Raw genomic sequence first — 23,148 nt, 5'->3', positions numbered from 1 at the left:
TGAGGAAATGGAAGGTTGAGCTTGGCTTTTTTTTTCTTACAGAGACTTTTGATATGTAATTTTGCTTGAATTTGAATATCTGCCTTGCAGATACGTACCAATCAGTTCAGTATGTAGGAATATGCAGGAAAAGATCTGGGACTAAGACTTGGCCAAATGTTTTGTGACTTCACTAATGTAAATCTGTTCCTCCACATTTATACCTATGTAAGTAATGGTACCATATGACACTGTGCATTTTCATCTGTTCCATATTACTCGATCAATTTTATTTACAAAACTAAAAGTCCCGTCCTGCATACCTTGAATTCAAAGCCAAAAAATACCATTCACTTCAAGGGAACAGACTTAAGGCTAACTTTGCTTTGTCTGATCATTATGTAAATGCTAAGTGTTATAAAGCTTTTCTTTTTGACATCTAAGCAGAATAAGAGGATGAGCAAATGATTATTCTAATCAGTTTAGAAGAACGCTCTTCTGTGTAATATTTGAAAGTGACAGCTTTGCAGTTCTTTTCTCATTTTATCCATTATTCCTAATTGCAGAGCAGAACCTGTCTTCCTCCATTTCTCTCTCACTTATTAGATCTTTTACTCTAGGTAGAGTGGGTGTAAAACTACCAAGTCGGGATGGCATAATGATCTCTTTTGCTCTTTCAACACATTTTGTTTTTTCTATTGGAAGTAGATATTTATTTTCTTCATCTTGGTTTACGACGACTCTTAGCCTCAGATGGATCCATTGCCTGAGCACATTCAGGGGCACCAAGAGTAGAGGATATGAAAGTAGCCACATTAGTTAAGACATCAGAAAAGTCAGTTTGAGGCATCATGTTAGCAGACTTATGCCATGGCAGCTCTAATTGTACTCAGAGCTATTTCTTGTTTAGTAAGATTTGTGTAATGTCTAAGTGATCAAGTCTGAGGGAGAAAAAACAAGCCAAAACAAACAAACAAACAAACAAAAACCTCCCCAAACTTCCTATGATTATGAAGGAGGATGCACAAGCCAAGAACATAATTGGTCATTTGAGATACAGGTTCTAAGGTGAGTGAGAAACAAGCTTCTAAAGCCAACCTGAAAGTCCCCACCCAAGAAATGCTAAAGAATTTTTGAACTACCAAAAAAGCAAACAATAAGGAGTTAAACATCACCACATAATCTTAAAGGAAATGACTGTTGCCTTTGCATTACAATGCTGCAAAAGATAACACACCACATGCCCAGCGTAGCTTAATCAAACCTAGTTCACCCCAGGTGATGAGCTGGCCACAAATTGTTTGACTATGGATATCACTATGACCTGTGCCAAATATGAGGAGTCAGGGATTCCTCTCTGTGCAGTGGCCAGTTTGTTCATAGAATCACAGAATCATCAAATCCTAGGTCTGGAAGAGAGCTCAGGAGGTCATTGAGTCCAGCCCTCTGCCTAGAGCAGGACCAACCCTAACTAAATCATCCCAGCCAGAGCTTTGTCAAGCTGGGACTTAAAAACCTCTAGATAATGGAGATTTCACCACCTCTGTAGGCAACTCATTCCAGTGCTTCACCACCCTCCTTGTTCCTGTTGTTCTGGCCTAAAGTGATCCACAAAGGGGTCACGCATCCCCATAAACCACTCTCCATGGCACAGTGGGATTCTCTGATCAGAACAGCTGACTCCACTAGCTCTGTGCTACATTCAGAGAAGCTTCAGTGCAGAGGAATATTCCAGGGCTGGTGCAGAGGGCAGATGGGGCAGGGTAGGGCATTGGTAAACCTGTGCACCAGCAATTCCTTGCTGCCACAAGAAACGTAGAGTCTATGGAAGTGGAGGGTGAAGTAGAGTAGCCCAGAGATTTCCGAGTGGGTGCCTTGCTAGAGATGGGGAAGCACAAGCACTTGCATTTGTCACTTCCTCATATCCAGCAGGGACCAAGAAACAAATCTCTGCTTATAATAAATAAATAATATTTCTCCTCTTGCACCCACAGCTGATGTTATTTTCAGTGGTCAGCCTTACAGAAGTTAATTCTCGTCCCTTTGTGGTTTTGGTGGCCGAATGCATTGATTACATATAATGTAAGTTGCATTAACTGTCACCATTCTCAGGATTCATTGACTTGACTGGAAGTTGTCCAGCCTCTATGTTTTCACAAGTTGGTTGGAAATAGTCTGGTTTATTTTATACTTAATATGCACATTATGTATGGGTCTCTGGATCAGATTTATTGTTTGCAGGGGTTGTGCCAGTGTCATACTATCTTTTTGACTTGTTTGCCATATCCTGGTGAGTACAAATCTGCTTCCGTGATCAGAGGTGCTGAACCAGACCAAGAGGCTGAAGTCAGTGGTTCTGCTATGAGCAGCCCTCCAGAGTAATAAACATGCCTCTTTTGAATGTAAATATTTCTTTTTAAGATGTTTGGGTGATTAGGCACTGGTTATGCAACAAATCTACTTCCTGCATGACTGGCTGGTCTTTGCTTGAGATATCGTCCACAGCAGACCTATTTTGTTTCTGGAAGAAGGATTCTTTTGAAAATGGGGTTTGTTTTCAAAGGAACCCCTTCTACACGGCTGTTTTTGCTTCCAGAAAAGGCTCTTCTGGACATGAGACCATGCATGATGTGCAAATGAGGCACAAGATATGTAAATATGCACCTTATCTGCATTTCTGATCTCACTCATTTGCATTCCTCTTTCGAAAGGGGAATGTAGTGTAGACATAGCCATAAACTAAAAATATGTTTTTGCACTTTTCATGTGCAAGTCCACTAATAGCCAGTCAGGACATGAAACTCTCATCAGGATAGCTTCAGCCTCAGCTCAGTTTCACCCAACTGTTGATAAACTTTGGAGACATTTTTTAAGTTTCCAGTTTCTCCACTTTCTTTATAAGTGTCTGCCCATATTTCATTTTAATATGCCTAAATGTATACATCTAGGAAGAAAGACTATAGGACATCCTTACAGAGTGGAGAACTGTATCCTGGGAAATGCCATCTCTGAAAATGACTTGGGAGTCTTGGTGGATAATCAATTATACATGAGCTCCCAATGTGATGATGTGTCCAAAAGAGCTATTGCAGACCTATGATGCATAAACAGGGTGCTCTCAAACAGAAGTAGAGAGATTATTTTACCTCTGTACTTGGTACTAATGCAACTGCTGCTGGAATAGCGTATCCAGTTTTGGTGCCCACAATTCAAGAAGGATGTCGATAAATTGCAGAGAGTTCAGAAAAGAACTGTGAGACTGAATAAAGTATTAAAACCTGCCTCTTATCAGTAGACTCATGCAGCTCCATCTAGAACTTCTAAATCAGTTATTCTGAACCCCGCAGTGTAGACACAGCCTAAGTGTGCACTTTTGACAGTGAGACTAATTCACCACTAGAACAATTCACCAATGGTCATTTTGAATTCTCTATCACTGACTACTTTAAATTAATAGGATGCTTTTGTGAATGATCTACTCTAGGAATTATGCTGGGGAAGTTCGCTGGCCTGTGTTACACAGGATGCCAGGGTAGATGATCACAATGGTCCATGCTTATCTTGGTATCTATGAATTATAATAAACAATGACTTGGAAAACGAGAAGCTACAGGTGATGCACAGCTAATTATCAATCACTTGACTGGTGACAGAACATAGTTTTCATAGGTTTAATGGGCTATCTACAGGTTTATTTTGAAAGAGAGTTTAAACATATTTATTGGCAACCCCTGATTTATACCTTTTGACAATTATTTTTGCCTTTTTCAGAATCTTTTCCCACTGTTAAAAATAGGCTCTTAAGTTTCAGTCCAAAGCCCACTGAAGCCAAAAGGAACTTTTCCACTGTTTTCAACAATCCTTAACATAGTTCCTAAAAGCTGACAGTGGCAAACACAATAACATACTCAAAGGGGTCAAAACTGCTCTGGACTGAGAGCTTGTCTACATGGGGAAGTTACTGCACAGGAAGACTGCATGCATTTTGACAGAGCACCAGATTGCCATGCTGTAACATATCATGTGAGGCTGCAGTAAGCTCATGCTGAGACTCTCAGCTCACGATAGCAGAGTTCACATGGGCCATTATTGAGCAAAAAGCCAGTGTGATGTAGATTCTCACCCTTGCTTGCCATACAGTAACGTTCTATGGAGACGGGCCTTGAGTGACAACGTGTATCACGAAGGTTTTTCCTTTAACATTTACCCCTTGATTTTCTAGTGGCTTTACCTTTTTATATGAGCTGTAACTTTTGCTGTACTTGACACAGAAATCTAGAAAACTGCTTTGCAATTGCTATGAAAGAAGAAAAATTCTTTTAATTGGTTTGCTGTTTCAGCAGGTGATGTCCCTTCTCTGTTTTATATCGCATATCTGCCCTAAAAGTGCTTAGTTTTCCCTCACACACTTGCTACTAATAGCACCTGATAGCCTACTGATACTCAGCTTGAAATGCTTTCAGTGCAGAAAGCCTTAATGATTTTCACATGGCAATTGGTGTAGACAAGGTGCTTTTCACTGGTATTCAGTTTGAAATTGTAAAACTTTCATTAACGATCCTCGCAGGATTTTTAGTATAATTTTAGATGCTTACCTTTGAGAAAAAACCACACACAGTACAACCATTGATGAAAGCAGTGACCATTGAAATTGTCTAGCATACTTTAATCAAGATTACACAACATTATGATAATGATTTTTTTGGACCTGCTAGTGGTTTTTTTTTGGTGCCAGTTCAATGCACCACATTCAACGTGTTTTAAAATGGATCAGCTAGATTACTTTACATCATTTGGACACAGTTTGTCACCTAACTTAAAAACAAAAACAAAAACAAAAAAACTTTATTTCCAGCTACATGTTTATTGCAGAATTCTTGTAATGATAGTTTAATTCCATTGTTGGTTTGCTCTGACGTATGAATCTTAGATTGTCTAATGCCTTGTAGTTTGTGTAGCCATTTCTCCCTTTGCTGAGTTAAGAATGTTTGCAAATTAAAATTCTTCACTGCTAATGCCAGAGGTAGCATTTACAAGCTCTTTGCACTGCTGTCGTGACTGCACAAGGAGCACGGCAATAGAGAATCACGGACCAAGTTCATCAGATACATTTGACAAAGCGGGTCTTTGCCCACGAAAGCTTATGCTCCAATAAATCTGTTAGTCTATAAAAGTGCCACAAGACTTCTCATGGTTTCTGCAGATACAAACTAACACGGTTACTCCTCTGATACTAGGGACCAAGTGTGAGTATTTCACATTGCACCTCTCCATCAGCTGAGATTGCCTCTGAACCTCCGTCTCCAGGCTTTTGCTGGTGACTGACTGAGTGTTGTCGCATTGTGTCATCAATTAGAATTCTTTTCCTCAGATTGTGCTGTCTTGTAAGTGCTTCTGAAAGGAAAAGTATAGTCTTGCTTTCTACTTTAGCCAATGTATATCTGTTGTGATATCTATTTTTAAATTTGGTCTGTTTTCTGGGTGATGTTCATATTATGAGCTACAATACCCAAGATCAATATAGAGCGTGAAAGGACCCACGCTAATTTATTTCACATTTCCCTTAAGTGAGAACAGAAGTGGTCCGAGTGCCTCCAGGGCATATTGGAAGCAATCTTTAAAGGCTGACTTGCACAAAGAATGTGAAGAAAAGGATCTAGGAAGAAGTAGCCAGAGGAATGTAGTTGTTGCACATGCTGACAAAAGGAGATGTTCTTGTGGTAAAGAAACACCTCCCCCGTGACAGCATTAAATATGCCAATAGAATCCCTCTGCTGACTGCATCCTTGTCACTACCTTGTGAGATTTGTCTTCATAGCAATGTGGCTTGGGCCTATACATTTTTTCACACCCTTGACTGGAGACTCATAAGTTTTAAGGACAGACTTGGCCTTTGAAATTCTATACGCCTATGTCCCAAGACAAAGAGACTAAAATGGACATTATAATTCCTGTTTTACTGATAGGTAACCTAGGTTATGCATAATGCCTAGATATCCCACAATCCATAAAGTACAGGTTGAACCTCTGTAATCCAGGATTCCATCATCTGGCAATATCGAGGGGTGACTCAGAGGGTCGTCTGGGACTGTTGCCAAGCTCCCTCCTCTTCTTCCCTTTCCCCATATGGGTGACCCCATGCTTAGCAATGCCTCTCCTGCCCTCCCAGAGCTTGTGGAGCACTGAAAACTGATCAGCAGAGTTCAAGGTCAGGCAGGGAGTGGGAGGTGCATGGATGGGGTGTTCTTAATGAGGAGGTGGGGAAGAGGTGTGGTAGGGTGGAGCAAGGCAGTAACGGAGGCCACAGATGTGGCTGAACCAGTGGCTGGGACCTTCTAGTGGTGGCTAGGACCCAGGACAGTGGCAGCAGAGAGCCGTTGCCTGGGCACTAGGGCTGGTGTGTCAACCCTGAGAGGAAGACACTGAGTGGCTGTGGGGCCCAGGGCACTGGGCCATGCTGGGTGCAAAACATGGGAGTGTCACAGCACCCCCCTCACCTGTACTTCCCGTGCCTATGGAGAACATCTAGCACCCTGCCTTGACTTCCCCTGGTTTGGAAACTTGTCTAGTTCAGCAAAGGTCAGGTTCCAAACATGCCAGACTAGAAAGGTTCAACTTGTACTTACCCTCACAACACTCCATGAAGTAGTGAGGGAAGTACCAGTATCCCCATTTACACATGGGGGAATGATTATCAAAGATCACACGGGATAATTAGTGGCAGAACAGGCAGTTGACCCAAGTCAGAGTCTTAGGTATGAATAACTAGACCATCATTCCTCTCCTGCAGAAGACAGACAACAATTTAGCCAAGCTTCTGGAACCCTTGTGGAGCGGCCAGAGCCTGTTTTGCCAGTGCGTGAATCCCTGTGGAAAAAAGGGAGCACAACTGGCACAGGGATGGAGATGTATATTTCACAGCTCAAGCAAGAATGAATCTAGGGGCAGTGTAATTTGTTATGGGTTTATTTTTCTCCCTTCAGGAAACAGATTTGATGCTGTGACTCTCTGAATGTGGTGTTAGCACGCTAAGCCAGATAAACCAGATAATATAATTTGCAAACATATGGTTTATTGTTAGGATATCAGGTCAATGGGTCACCACTAGATTGGATTACAAAGAGACATGCTACTAGTTTAGCTTGCTGAATTTCATCGAGGATTTGGAATATGTTTTTTTTTTAACAGATTCTTTTTCAATTTCCTTTGATTTGGGAGTTTGCACTGTAAGAAACTTAAAATCATGAACTGTTTGCAATTGTCCACTGGCAGAGCTGCATAAACATGCAATTCTCTGTCAGACATGGGATACCCTGTTTATACAGAGGCACTCTAGGCTTTCCAATCCAGAAATCAGGAGAGTGTATGTTGGCATCTGGAGAGAACTTATGGTGCTGATTCATGAAAGGGAATCATCAGAACTTATTCTTGACTCAGTGTTATATCTGCTTACACACTACCTACCCGAGAGAGTATCTGCATAATAAAAAGTGTAAAACAAAAAGAACACAACTTGGCTTTTCCTTTTGAGGGTTGGAGGACAGGTAAAGTAGGAATTACAAAAAGGAATTACCTGCTGGCATTTTAGTCTTTCCCCAACACACACACGTAAAATGTGCATCGCAGCAAAGCTTGGGCTGAATGTCACAGAAGTTCAGACTATGGAATTATTTTTTGCCAGTTTATTCTTACTCTTCTGATCATAGTTAGGAGTTATCTTTGCCTCCTTCCTTTCTCTTGCCTCACACATGCAGGTTGTGTCCAAATCTTGCCCGTTCCTCCTCCACAATATTCCTAAGTCACCCTCTTCTTTCTGCCCAGACAGCTGACGCTGTCAGGTAGGCCTCCATCATCTCACACTTTGATTACTGGCATACTTCCTTTTCTGGCCTCTCTAGAACTCACATTGCCCCCTCCCTCTCAATCTGTTCAGAGCTCCAGTACCTAAACCATCGTCTCTGTCCCATACCTGCTTTGCCCAGATTAATCCGGCCCTTTATGCTACAGGTTCACCCTATTTCACTACATCAAATTCAATTTCTGTCTTCATGTTCTAGATCCTTCATAATTTTGCCCCCTCTCCAGCCACACAAGACCCACCCTGTGCTGGGAACAAGACAGCTGGGAACCCAGACACTGCCAGCAGCCTGGAGGCTTTTAGCACACAGCTGGACCACAGCTGACTGGGTTGCATGCAGGCCATGAGGATTGAGAACCACCTGTATACAGTGTAGTATGACCCTGCATTAGTGGACTCAAGGTCTGGGACTCACTGCCCTGGGTCTTATTTTTGCAGCGTAGCCATACATCCATAGTGTCTGCTGCCCGCTGCCTTGTATGTCCAGAGGGTCTGGAAGTCTGACTGTATTACTGCTTGTGGACATGCTGTGCATGGATTGCCAGGAGGTACATTAACCGCAGACTTCGCCCAGCACACCAGTGAGTGCTAAGAGCATATACTATCCTGCCCCTTGTTACCTCTTCTCACATTCCCCAAAGGTTTTTAAGTCCCAGCTTGACAAAGTCCTGGCCGCGATGACTTAGTTGAAGTTGATCCTGCTTGAAGCAAGGGGCTGGACTTGATGACCTCCTGAGGTCCCTTCCAGCCCTATGATTCTATGAATTAACATACCCCAAGCAGCAGCTTAAATAGAATGGGCGAGGATGAGAGCTGGCCAGAGCATGACAATTCCATTTCATAATTTCCTTCCACATTTAAATGAAAAGAAAATGTTGTGAAATGGAATTGGCCAAATATCCATTTCAGGACTGAAAAAGACAGATATACGATCTTGTTCATTTTCCAGAAAGTCCACTATGGGCCTAATCAATGTTCCCTGTAAGCTGTTCTTTTCTGTGGGCACACAGGAGAGAGTCAGATGCCACCCAGATGATTAGCAGAGTGCCCACAGCTAGGTTTTTGTTTCTATTGGTGGGGCACATGGCACATGCCACAGTGCACATAGAAAAATTATTCCGCACATCCATGTAAAAAAAATCCATGCATGGAGAGAAAAGATTAGAGGGAACATTGGGCCTGATAAATCTTCCCATTCAACATTTGTCAAAATCAAAAAGCATTTCTCATACGTTTTGCCTTTGACAAAAACTGCCTGTTTTCTGCCCATCCAGCCCCCAAAAAGTTTGGAGACAACTCTACCGAGGATGTTCATTTAATTAGTCATATGTGCATGTACATATGAACCAGTAACTGAATTAAACATCTATTAACTTAAATAAAGTCAACTTAAATATAGACTAAATTTATTTTATGAAATCAAAGAGGACGCTAAAGTTGGCTGAGTAACAATGTTATATATTATAATGACACTTGATTCTATCTTGATTCTGATTATAACACATCTATTAGCAAAACTAATTGAAATATCAGGAAGTGGTCAAAACACACTGAATAACATTACCAAAAATCTGAATGTATTTTAATATATTTGTAATAATGTATTAGGCTGATAGAGAAAATAAATTGCTATTTGCTGACCTAGTACCCTCATCTTCTTCAAAACCATAAAATAATTATTTATCAAAAGGATTAATTTTCTGCTGATTGCTAGTAGTAACCTTTGTATAACATATGAGGCCCTAAAAATAGCATCACCTGGGTCTGCTTCTGAACTCACTAACACCAATGCAATGAGGAGTAATTCTAGCGAAAGCCATGAAGTTACATCAATATAAAACATAGAAAAGTGACTGGAATTAGACTCTTTAAGTAGTTTCACTTTGATTAGTCTGCTGCTATAAATATGACCATGTCCAAGCTTCCTATAGTCTCATCATGACCATTCGGAATCTATTGCCTGTCACATTTTTGGCAAAGATCATTTACCATTTTCCTTCCACCTCTCACTCTCTCACACGTAGAAAGAGACAAAACCACTTTCTGCCACTCTGACATCAGTCCTCACCTGTTTGTGGTGCTCTATTTTCTCTTGTGGCCCTTCCTTCTCTTTAGGAGCAGAAACGCAGATTATTAAGCTTGAGTAGAACTCTCACGGGAGGAAACGTCCATTTTTCAGAACATGATGTAATTCCAATAGGCTTCTCTGTTCAGTCTCTCGGTGGCTGCTTTTTAACCAGCGAATGAACACCTGAGGCTTCTGGAACTGCTTTGGGCTGTGTAGCAATATGTTGACTGTAAGAGAAAAAGAGGTAATGGCGGTGTTGGTCCCCACTTCAACCCTCAGTTCTTGCGACCTTACCTTTGCACTAGATGCCATTTTGCAATACTAAAGCACATACTTGTAGATGTGTTTCAACTTCTCTAAGACTGCATTTGTTCACAGGGACCTGTGATTGCATGGGCTAAAACCCCTTTGAAGGGATAACATCATTCTTTCTAGTCCTAGCAGCAGCCCTGTGATCAGATAATGCATGAGGTCCCAGGAAGCTGCTGTATGCGACTGGCAGAGGAAAGCATCAATAAAAGCTTTATGATTTTAGCAGAAAGAAGCTAGGGAGAGAGAATCTCCATTTAGGCAAAGATGAGTGCATAAAAGTGGCTCATTATGTATCCAGGCAGGGCCGATCAGAGTGGGGCCCACTAGGTCCATTTGTTTTTGACCTTGAGTTCAAAGGGGGCATCAAATTTAAACACTTGCTAATTTTTTTGGCATTTGATATGTTTTTACAACTTGATTTTATGCTCAGTAATTGGTGCATTTGTGTGGAAAATGTTCAGGATTGTTAATATTCAAATAATCAAATTATGTCTTTTTCACTTATCATTTTTTAATTTTTATTATGGCTTGGGGCTTCAAAAGCTAACAGGACCCCAGGCCACTCTAGACCTCTGAGAGGGCCTGTATCCAGGAGTATAAGAGGTGGGTGGGGCCAGGAGCCCAGGATTTGGCTTGCTCCTCCACTGCCAGGATCAACTGCTGCCTGGAACATAACTGCTCCTGTTCTATTGCACAGAGCAGCCATACCAATACCAGGCAAATGGGCCATGGACTCAGTCATCTGCTTCCAGCATGTAACAGTGTTTGATGCTGCAAAGAGGCCAGGGACAGAACTGAACTCCTTGCCCTCTGTCAACACCCAATGAGGATACAGCATTGAGCTGGGGTCAAGCGACAGGCAGCTTTGCTGTGCCAGGTAGTCGGGGATCAATGGAATGGAGAGCGTCAAAGGAACAGAGGCATCTCCATAGCCCATGGAAGAGCTCATACATGGGAGAATGCCTGGTGCTCTGGGCAAGAAACTGCTATGGCCTGCTGAGACTTTGGCTACATCTCTTCAGAGCTAGCTTTAAAAGAAGCTCATCCAGAGCCTTACTCATACTGGGTTAGACATGAATAGAGGGATGAGTAAGAGTGGCTCAGACCCACCTAGAGAGAAAGAGCAGTTAAAAATTACAAGTGCCAGAGAAGAGAAGCCTGATATTTTGGGCTGGACTAGTAAATCAACCTTGCTTAGGTAGGGGAGCCAAGATATGCCTTTCTATAGGCAACCCACCAAGTAAACAGTTCTGAAGGACAGGTCGGGCTGGAGCTCTTTAGGTAGGCAGAGGTTCCCAACGAGACTGAGGCGGCACAAACTGAGCACACTGTGCCACAGGACGTGGGGAGAGCCAAATCACTGGTGGCCTTGGGTGTAACAAGAAAGTCTTAAGATGGTTTGGAAATTTATTGAAATAACCTGGCTGTTCTCAGAGTGCATCAATGTATTCCTGGGGAGACTACTGGATAAGAGTTATTACTCTGTGCGTATGGGGAGGTCTTACTGCCATTCTGGAGTCACCTTTTGGGTGAAGATTAATGAAGTTCTATGAACATATCATTCTGTATTCCTCTTTCTGTATAAACGGAGTTTTTATGGCTTTCAGAATTTACCCAAACATCAGACATAAGTTAATTATGGAGAATCACCTTAAAATCTTAGGCAAAAATGTTTTGATTTGGCATACCTATAGCTGAACACTTAAAATGAAATGTAGTCACCTATATCAACAAATATTGTTTTCAAAGATAACAATCCACCTGTAGCTCTGATTGGGGGCACTTGGTGCTTCTGAAAAATTAGGACACTTATTAAGGTGTCTACACATGGATTCAGGAGCCTAATTCCAGGCATCCAAATTTCAAAGTTTTGGCTGTATGTTCATACCAACTATGCAAAACACTCACGTTTTGAAAATAGATCTAGAAATGGCCTGAGAATTGCTAGCATCTTGCTGTTTCTTCTTCAGTTCCCAAATAGAGAACAAACATGCAAAGTAAATAATTTATAACACAATTAATTGAATGTCTTCAGATGGCAAAGTTTCAGTGAAGTGTTGGGTTTCTTTTTTTTTCGTCAATATGATCTGTAAAACCCATGGGGCAGATTCTCAGCTTGTGTAAGTCATCATGACTCCATTCACAGCTGAGACTGTGCCTCCATAAACGTACATCATGTATACAGCACAAAGCATGGTTTACATCAAAGAATTTAATTTGCAAAATTGGAAGATGCAGGGCAATTTTTCAAAAAAAAGAAACTGTGAATACCAGTAGCACACTAAACAGTTGTTGGAACAGTATCCTAAAACTGGAAAGCTATGAAAGCTTTGACTTTTACATCAGTAATTACGGGACTGGGGCCGAGGTGCACCTTTGAGTATAAAATGCTACCAAATCAGAATAATAAGTTTTATTCTCAATTTTCACCAGTGAAAATAATGGCACAAGGCAAGGAACAGTGGTGAATGAAGTTATATGTAATAAATGCATGTATGTCCTGCATAATGACCAGTTTTGTACTAGATATTTTCATATAGAAAGGCTTCCCAGAGCAGCTCAAAATTGATGAACCTCATTCCAGTTGAAACACTGCAGAAATCAAATTGTTATCCCAAAAACACATGGTGCCTCATGATTTTGGCAGTAGATCCAGTGCTACGGGAGATTTTTCCATTAATGAGAGCACAGATACTTCAAATGGGCATATAATAAACAGAAAAAAATTGCCCCCCTCTCTCTTCAAAAGAACTAATCAAGTACTACAGGAAAATGAATGTAAATAAAATATTGATTAAGAACTAAAAGGATTTTAATTATATTACTTACAGAAATAATTTAATTTAACCTAAACAGACAACTGGGAGCAGATATTTTGCCTAAGCACTTTTCAGATCAGTAATTAAAATTTCCAGGAGGAAATTTGAGTTTAGTGTCTGAATCTTAAAGATAAGCAGTGTTTGTGTTTCTTGCCATTACATTTTTATGAAGGTTTATGCAGAGATGAAATGTAATTTTGCTGGTGCACTCTTTAAAATAGTATGATGACCTGGATAGTTCATATTCCATTTCTTCTTTTTAATAAAGGAAAGCTGAAAAGCAAAGTAGAGTTTAGATTGGACATCTGTCACACATATTTCCTTTTCATGAGGATTTTTTTTCTACATTGCTTATGGGATCATGGATGTAAGGGCTTTTTGTTTAGTTCTGTTTTTGCACGTGAAAAAACATTACAGATTTGGTGTTCCAGCCTCCTTTCCAATGAAACCAAGTGGCATTTTGACATAAATTTCAAGGAGAGTAAATTCAACTCCTTTATTTTAAACCTTAAGGACCTGCTCCAAATCTCACTGAAGACTCACATATACCGCAGAAGACTTAGGGTCAGGCCTCAAGTGGCTGAGGCATAGCAAAGGCTATCAGTGAAACTGTATGCTTTGTTTACTACAGCATTGGGCTTTACATGCTCCCTCATGTTTCACAGCATATTATTTACTAGACTTCTGATTATTTATTTCTACATTACTACATGGGAAAGAGAGCCAATAATAACCTAATAAATTGAACAGGAAAGCCTCTCATAATGAGCAAGTTTATTTTAAATGTTTATTTAGGAATCTTTCATGGCTACCAGGTCTGTACAGATTCTTTATCTATCTACAGCTGTAATTATATACATCTGAATGAATTTCTCTTCTTCCCCTTAATTAGACAGATGAGGTGGTCTGAGGCCCTCTCATGAGCAAGGTTTCTCTCGAGTTACTCCACCGCTACCTCACACGTGAAGAAAAAGTCAGATGTACTCCCCTCTTCCCCTCTGAGCTTGCTTATCCTCAGATTGGGAAGGAGGTAGCAGAGAGCTTTTTCTCCATGTGGATGGGAAAAATATAAAACTGAAGCCCTTCTGGAGCAGACCTACAGTAAGGAAGGAGAATGTGGAGGGGAGACAAGAGGGAGGGGGAATAAAGTCAAAGAAAAGAGTGGGATGGGAAACTGAGGACCTGAGGAAGAGAGATGGGTACAGTCAGGGTAAGAAGATAATGGGGAGTACAAAGAGAAAGCTAGGCAATAGAATACAGGGAAGGAAAGAAGAAAAGACCAAGCAAAACAGAATTTGAAGGAAAAAGGCCCAGGGAATGCGTGAGAGAGTTGACAGTGCAATCTTGTCACACTTTGGGGACCAAATGAAAAGTATGCAGGGAAGTAGTCTCATTGAAGCATAGACTCATAGGGCTGGAAGGGACCAGCCCCCCACTTCAAGAAGGATCAACCCCAACTAAGTCATCTCAGCCATGACTATGTCAAAACAGGACTTAAAAACCTCTAGGGATGGAGATTCAACCACATCTCTAGGCAACGCATCCCTGTGCGTTACCACCCTCCTGGTGAAGTAGTTTTTCCTTATATCCAACCCACTCCTCTCCTTCTATAACTTCAGACCATTGCTCCTTCTTCTGCTGTCTGTCACCACAGAGAACAGTTCCTTCCCATTCTCTTTAGACCTCCCCTCAGGAAGTTGAAGGCTGCTATTAAATCACCCCCCAAGTCTTCTCTTCTGTAAACTAAACAAACCAAATCCTACAGCTTCTCCTCATAGGTCATGTGCTCCAGCCCCTTAACCATTTTCATTGCCCTCTGCTGAACCCGCTCCAGCACATCCACATCCTTTCTATACTGGGGGAGGGGGGAAAAGTGGACACAATATTCCAGATGTGGCCTCACCAGTGCCAAATAGATGGGAAAAACAACTTTTCAAGATATGCTCAAACTGCTCCTCCTAATGCACTCCAATGTGCCATTAGTCTTGGTTGCAAGGGCACACTCTTTACTCACATCCAGCTTTTCATCCATGATAATCCCAGGTCCCTTTCCACTGTACTGCTGCTTAGTCACTAGGTCCCCAGCCTATAACAATGCTTGGGATTCTTCTGTCCCAAGAACAGGACTCTACAATTCTCCTTGTTGAACCTTGTTAAATAAGTGCTCACTAATGTAAGGACTAGTCACTAGAGCTCAGGGCTAGTGGCATGCAGCTAAAGTGATGAGGAGAGAGAATCAATATAGGGAGCAGGGACCAGGAGAGGAGCTGAAGGACTCCTAAACTACTAGTGTAGTTTTCCCTCTGGGGGATATAATATTGCCCTCCCCCCCACATATATATTTTCCTCATTGCATTAGGTTCACACTGCTTGTTTTTGGCAGAGTTTCTTTTGAAGGGTTTCCCTGACTTGTGGGTCAATGTCAAGGATATGATTTTATTTTTGTTTGTTTGTTTTTTTAATAGAAAAAGTAGGGATTTGCTATGGTGATGAACATAGCTATTACGATGGTGCCTAGAGGCTCCACATGAGATTGATTCTCTTTCATATTAGGTGTACTGCAAACAAGTAGAGTCAAGTAGAGTGGCTCTGGCCTCTCAATTAACCCCATCCTCGAGAGTACACTGTGTACCAGTAGCCCAAACGTTCTTCATAGACTAGACATGGAAGCATATGCCAAATAATTTATATGTTGTGCACTTTTATTGGAAACATATAACTGTCTCAGGCATTGTAAGAATCAGTAAAATCAATCAATCAATTACAATCACCATTTTATCCAAACGGATTTAAAATAAGTACCTCGACATAGTTATATCAGCTAGTCATCCTTCCATGGATTATAAACGGAATTCCATGAAGCCTTTAGTGTAATACTTTGACAAAAAGCTATGTAAACGCAAGTCCTTTCTGTTCTGCATAGGCATTAAACAACTCAATGCATTTTTTTCTTGATAAGAGTGTGGGTATGAGAAGGAGTACAGTGACTATGGTTACACTAGAAAATTTTGCTGGCAAAGCCCCAGTTTTGTCATCAAAACTTTTGGAGTGAGCACAGACAAAATACGTTTTGTCAACAGTATCTGGACACAACACAACCCTTTTACCAGCAGCATTCTGCCTCAAAGGTTTGAGGCATAATGCTCCTGTCAAGAGATTCTGTTGACAAAAAATCTGTGTGGCTGCTCGGGGGGGGGGGGGGGCAGGGGGGGTGCTTCTCTCGACAGACAGGGCACCCACAACAATGGGTGTCCTTGTCTGCTGTGCTTCCGCACGTCTGTTTTGTCAAGAGAGCATCCAGTCAGTCCAGCTGCTTTGTCAAAAGAGCTGAGTGCTCTCCTGATTGGCCTCTGTGTGTGACCACACTGCCAACAGAAGTTTTGTCAGGAAAACGCTCCTGACAGTGACTTCTGTTGACAGAGTGCTGTAGTGTAACTACGAAGTTATGGAGAGGCCCTTTACACCAATATCCCACGTAAAGATGGACTCCAAGCTGTTAGGAACGTGATCCCTGATGAGACCGTGGCACAAATGGTGGAGGAGCTTTGTGACTTTGTCCTCACCCACAACTATTTCAGATTTGAGGACAAATTATACCTTCAAATCAGTGGCACTGCTAGGGGCACCTGCATGGCCCCACAGCATGCCAACACTTTTATGGCTGACCTAGAACAACGTCTTCTCAGTTCTCGTCCCCTAGCGCCCCTCCTCTACCTGTGCTACATTGATAACATCTTCATCATCTGGACCCATGGGAAGGAGGCTCTTGAAGAATTCCACTGTGATTTCAACAGTTTCCACCCCACCATCAACCTTAGCCTGGATCAGTCCACACAAGAAATTCACTTCCTGGACACTACCGTGCAGATAAGTGACGGTCACATAAATACCACCCTATACTGAAAACCCACAGACCGCTATGCTTATCTACACGCCTCCAGCTTCCAACCAGGGCACACTACACGATCCATTGTTTACAGCCAGGCACTAAGGTACAACCGTATTTACCAAGATTTCCTCAAACTACAATACCCACCTAAGGAAGTGAGGAAACAGATTGATAGAGCCAGACAGGTACCCAGAAGCCACCTGCAACAAGACAGGCCTCGCAAAGAAAACAAGAGAACACCACTGACCACCACATACAGCCCCCACCTAAGGCCTCTCCAATGCATCATCAGTGATCTGCAACTCATCCTGAACAATGATATTTCACTCTCACAGACCTTGGGAGGCAGGCCTGTCTTCGCCTACAGACAGCCTGTCAACCTTAAACAAATCCTCACCAACCACTACAAATCACAAACCAGTGACTCTAGGCCTGGAACCAGCCTCTGCAACAGTCCTCACTGCCAACTCTGCTCACATATCTACACCAGTATCATCATCACAGGACTTAACATCAACTATACCATCAGGGGCTCCTTTACCTGCACATCTACTAATATAATATATGCCATCATGTGCCAGCAATGCCCCACTGCAATTTACATTGGCCAAACTGGACAGTCTCTCCATAAAAGAATAAATGGACATAAATCAGACATCAGGAATGATAATGTACAGAAGCCTGTGGGGGATCACTTCAGTCTCCCTGGATACTCAGTGGCAGATTTAAGGGTGACAGTCCTGAAACAAAGAAATTTCAAAAATCAAATGGAGAGAGAAATCTCTGAGCTGTAATTTATTTGCAAATTTGACTCTATTAACCAAGGATTAAACAGAGACTGGGAGTGGCTCGCAGCTTACGAAAACAGCTTCTCTGCTCTGGATGTCAATATCTCCCCATTAGACTCTGACAAAGGCTCACATCCCCCTGTCTGATCTGACTTGTTTTTTTTCTCTTTTGATAAGTACTGTTGATACTGGGCCATTTTCACCTTGCTGAATAGACCTTGTCAGCTCTGGCCCTCCCTTTTACTGGGACCCCACTCTCTAAATACCCCTCTGAAACCACCCTGCCCACTCATGAATCTGATGAAGCGGGTCTTTGCCCATGAAAGCTTATGCTCCAAAATATCTGTTAGTCTATAAGGTGCCACAAGACTTCTTGTTGTTCTTGTAGTGTAACTATTGTGTCCACACCGTAATCTGTCCCTCTGGTCGTTGTGCATTGCATTTATGGCTACTAGCTGTTGCCTTTGAACTTAGAAGTGGTTGAATTTGAGCTATGACAGGTATAAGTAGTTTTTATCTTTCAAGATGACAGATACCATTAAATGAATACTGTAGTATTGTGACTGTAGACTTTATGCTTGACGGAACAAAACAAACAGTTATTATTAGTTATTCCAGTACGTTGCATGTAAACCAAAGATATGTGCTTCCATATGTGGAGGGGTGTATAAGAACACTGGAGAAAAGGGGAACTGTGTAGTATGTTGACTAACACGTGTCTGGTGTATGTACATGAAGCTATAATGTTAAAAGTTGACAATGAAGTTGAAACATGAAGTGTAAGCTAAAGGGAGCACTTAAGCTGCTGGATGCTTAATGGTGTATATGGAGTCTGAGGTGACATTTGCAAATTGGTTATGTATTCTGTTGTCTTTCCTTGACCTTGTCTGAAAAACAATATTTTCTACCCCCCAGCCATGAATTGTCAAAGTCTATACTGTATTGAAAGGCCACATCTGGGTCACAATACAAAGGTACAAACAGAATGAAAGAAGAGACAAACTTATCATAGTTAAATCACACTTACCTTCTTCCTTGGGTGGGCCTCCCAGCTACCCTTTTACCCTTTATCTTCCTCCCTTTGTCTCTGGGTTGTATGGACACTGAAAAACATGATAGTCAAAAGATATACATACCTAATGTAAAATGTGTTCTGTATTTAGTTGTGCATGAAGTTTTGTTAAGAAAGGGTCCAAGAAATATGTGGGGTCATCAGTACTCTTCTTTAATTCAGTTTACAGTGAATATCTATATAAGCTACTCACATTCTTCACTCTAACGTGTGAACAAATTCAGCCTGTCTTTTTCTCATCACGAAAATACCAGATTAATTAATTTTGTTGGTTTGATGTGGCTGTTTTATTGATAATGGAATATTGTTGCCTGTCCCCATATTTTCTAACATACATAAAAGAAAAAAAAACTTGTGCAAAATGATTATGAAACATGAACAGTGCTGAATCAAAATGTCAATGAACATTCACAAAAAATGCCTGCAAATGACTTCTTAACTGTATCCTTAAATGCTTTTGCTGAATTGGGACTCAACTGTTGAGCTCTAGTTGAAATCTTGACAGGATAGAAAGGATTATCCTGTAGTTGAAGAACCAATTGTGGACTTGGACAAGTGAGGTTCAATTAATTCTCCCCTCCACTACAGACTTCCTTATGAAGAGGGTGCAAATCATTTAGTATCTTTGGGCTTGTCTACACTTGCCCCAACTTCAAAGGGGGCATGTTAATCAGGGCGATGGGTGATTACTATTGAAGTGCTGCAGTGAATATGCAGTACCTCATTAGGCTAATTCTCCCCTGCAGTAATGTTGAAGTGTCAAACTTCAAAATGTCAGCATGCATGTAGCCTTGAGCACTTTGAGGAGTAAAGGAACTTCAAAGTAGGGCAGGCACTTCAAAGTTTGGGGCATTAACATACCCCCTTCGAAACTGGGGGCAAGTGTAGACCCAGCCTTTGACCATTTCTACACATGCCAATTTTCTCCTGAAAATTTTCAGGAAGAAGGGGCCTCCGGAAGGAGAACTTCCTTGCAGAAGATCCCCCAGGGGCTGCACCGTGACACGCTGTTTTGGAGTCTGAAAGAGCTTCTTCTGGACTCCAAATCATGTGACCCTATGCTAATGAGGCACTGGGAATTTACATCCATGCCTCATTAGCATATTTTGGGCCATTTATTAGTATACCACTTTCAGAGAATGTGGTACGTGTAGAAATAGCTTTTGTGCCTTCGTGACTCATCCTTAAAATGGGGATAACAACATTTAGATACTACCATCCTTCAGCCCATACACGTACCTACACTAGACGGCCCATGACTATAACCTGCACTGCTTACACAATATCATAATATTTCACAGAGTGCTTAAAAGTGAATAATCAGTATAGAGATTTGCATTATGTTCTTTGAATCTGATCATATATAGTATGATCAGATACAGGGCTACAACCAATATTTTTACTCAAGCAAAAGTAGTATTGACCTCTGTGGGAGTTTTACTTCATTGAAGAGAACTTAGAACAAACCTATGTATGCAACTGAGTTGTAATGCATTCTAGACATATATGGATTTTATTTTAAATCAAATATTTTAGAGATCACAAGTTGGTTGAGCGAGAACATGGTGAATCACACATAGCTTAGGAAAAATGAGATACAAACTTCAGTTCAATTGTCTGGGGCTATACTATAAAAATGTGTAGGTGTAATTACAGTACCATTTTATCAAGCGAACTTCTGATTTTTTTTTGGTACTTTTGAATTCTACTACCTTTCTGGGATAGTCCCTGAGTCTGCTGCTTTTCTGGTATGGGTTGGTGGAGATATGTTTGCCATTTTTCCCTTGAAATATTTACACCTATGCACAAAAGCTAAATAAATCAATACATGGATAAATTGGTTTATAATGTGTCTTCCCTGAAGGTTGTTGGTTTGCAAGCACATGCATCCTTTCATTCATATTGCTGACAACATCTCCTCTTAGCAGCAAAAAGGTAACCTTTGTATTGTGATCCAGATGTGGTCTTTCCATATAGACTCTGGCAATTAATGTGTTTCCTAAGTAAGGTAACAGTGGGTATGGCTATAAAACATCAGAGTGGGGATTCTCCCCATTATTTCTTGTAGTTCATAATCATACAGTGGTTGTTTGAAGTGATACTTAAAAAAAACATCCCCATTAGGATTCACTCACTCTTTTAAGCCAAATTGCTGCAACTGCATTTGTGCTCCTTGTTCTTGCTCTCTGTGAATGCCCTGAGGAGTGATTTTACTGTCATGGATATGATCAAAACAGCAGACTTTAAGAAATATTTCAAACTTTTCCTGGGAAGCGTAACAGAAGCCAGCCTGGTCTAGCTTTGGACCTATCTGCTGCCTCAATTTCCCTCTCTCAGGTTTCTTCAGCTCTCTGAAAGGTTATTTTACTTAAGTGACTTGACCACAAATGAGCTTTATTTCGCCAGGGGGCCTGTTCCTTGTAATGTGCTCCCCTGTCATATAAATTCACTAATTTCCTTCACTGGGGCAGATACAGCTGAGCCCTAGCCTGCAACTGCAAAAAGATTATTACTTTTTATCTGTATTCCAGCAGCATCTAGAAGTCCCAAGTGAGACTAAGCCTATTGTGCTAGATGCTGTACATATCCATAGAAAGCCAAATTCTGCCCTGCAGAGTTTATAATCCATGGCTCTTAAGTAAGTACATTTTGCAGGACTTAGGTACTGTACTGCTGAAAATCTCCCCCAAGATTATCTTTACAGGTTGAGTCAATTGGTATAGTTTAGCTCTGCTTTAATACCATGAAGAGTTCACTCCTTCTCAGAGATCCAATGATCAACCGTTGTGCTCACTCTTTGTCAGGTGGATGAAGATGAAGAAAGGGGTTTCTTTCTGCCTCTCTTACACTTAAGCACCTAGAGAAAGATCAGACACAAGCCAGTCCTCTGCACCTGGACAGAATCAAGCCCATTGTTGATGTTTATTTAGTACATAATGGTAATAATTTATATAAGGTTGTGCATGCACACTAGAAATCTCATTCTGTGCTGTGGGTTTATCTAATAAAATGACATAAACTTACCACATGACCTGTGTACCCTCAAAATGGGTTAAGTATTATTTAAGCAATGAGTATTCTGAAGAAATGCTCATGAACAAATTGCAGGTAAAAAAATATTTGCAGAAGTTATTCTAAGCCTTGTTTCAAATTTGACATCAATAAGAGAAAGCTATTATTTGTTAACGTACTATTCATAAACAGAAAAAAAAGACATAAATTAGCTGAATAAATTACTTACCTAGCTCTAATGTGATGGCCTCAGTTATTTTGTCATCTCAATTCCCTGTGTTCTTTTTCGCTGTCAAAAGTCAGTTTTCACATGCAATAAGGCAGGTTCTGAGATTTTAGCCACCCCTGTGGACCTATTATCCAATTCCACATTGTTGCAAGTATGAATGAGGGGGAAAGACAATTGTTGTATTCATGACTGTTAGTGACTTTTTTTTTTCTGTAGAAATGTCAGTTAATCTTAGGTCAGCTACATATACGTTTTCGAGGATTGCAGTGCGTGCTCATTATCTTGTGTGGTTGTCCTAGAGATCTCCCTCATGCTGTGTATACGTACTCCCCCAACCAAGAAGGAAAATTCCTGAATTTGAGATAAAGATTAAAATTTAGTTTGTAAAATCAGGGTGACCAGACTTAGATGTTGTGATTTCTTTTAAGGGAGCCATCATGCTAGTTTTGGAGCACTGCAGTTTGCTTATGATCATCTAATGATTTTACAATTTGTTTCAAATCTTCTTTTTGTAGAGCAAGCGTCCTTATAGCAGATGTGTGAGAGAAACTCACTCATGGTCTTTGTAAGAGGTGTATTTCTTAAACATTTCCTTCTCTTTTTCTTAGACTTTTTGATTGAGTTCTTTAGTCTGTTTACCACTTTGCAATGTGTGTGATTGTCACTACATTTTGTCATTACATTTTCTCTGTGCTCTTATCTTTGTATTCAATAGACAGCAATTGCCAGCAAAATAAATAAGATAAGAAGAAAGGAAAATTGATTTGAAAAATAGCCGCAAAGACAAATACGGTATTGTAGGAAATGGAGATAGTTGAACATGAAGGTCTAGTAAAACATAAAGATGAATAAGAATCACTTTCAGAACATTCAAAGCCATGTCCTTCCTCTATATGGGGGTCAGTGAATGCAATTTTAACTGCCATATTTCATGCCATAATATTGTAATGGTTCTCAATTCCCTTTGTATGCCTGAATGATGAAACAATATAATTATATTATGCAAGTAGTAATTATTCAAGACACTAGAATTCTTAGAATGCTAATATATTTCAAGGAACTTAAAGAGAGGATTTTTAGTTACATAAATAGAAAGGGAATAAGAAAGGAGCAGGTTTGGCA

The sequence above is a fragment of the Carettochelys insculpta genome, chromosome 10, assembly GCF_033958435.1.
Source record: "Carettochelys insculpta isolate YL-2023 chromosome 10, ASM3395843v1, whole genome shotgun sequence".
NCBI lineage: Eukaryota > Metazoa > Chordata > Testudines > Carettochelyidae > Carettochelys > Carettochelys insculpta.
This window is presented reverse-complemented; position numbering follows the sequence as displayed.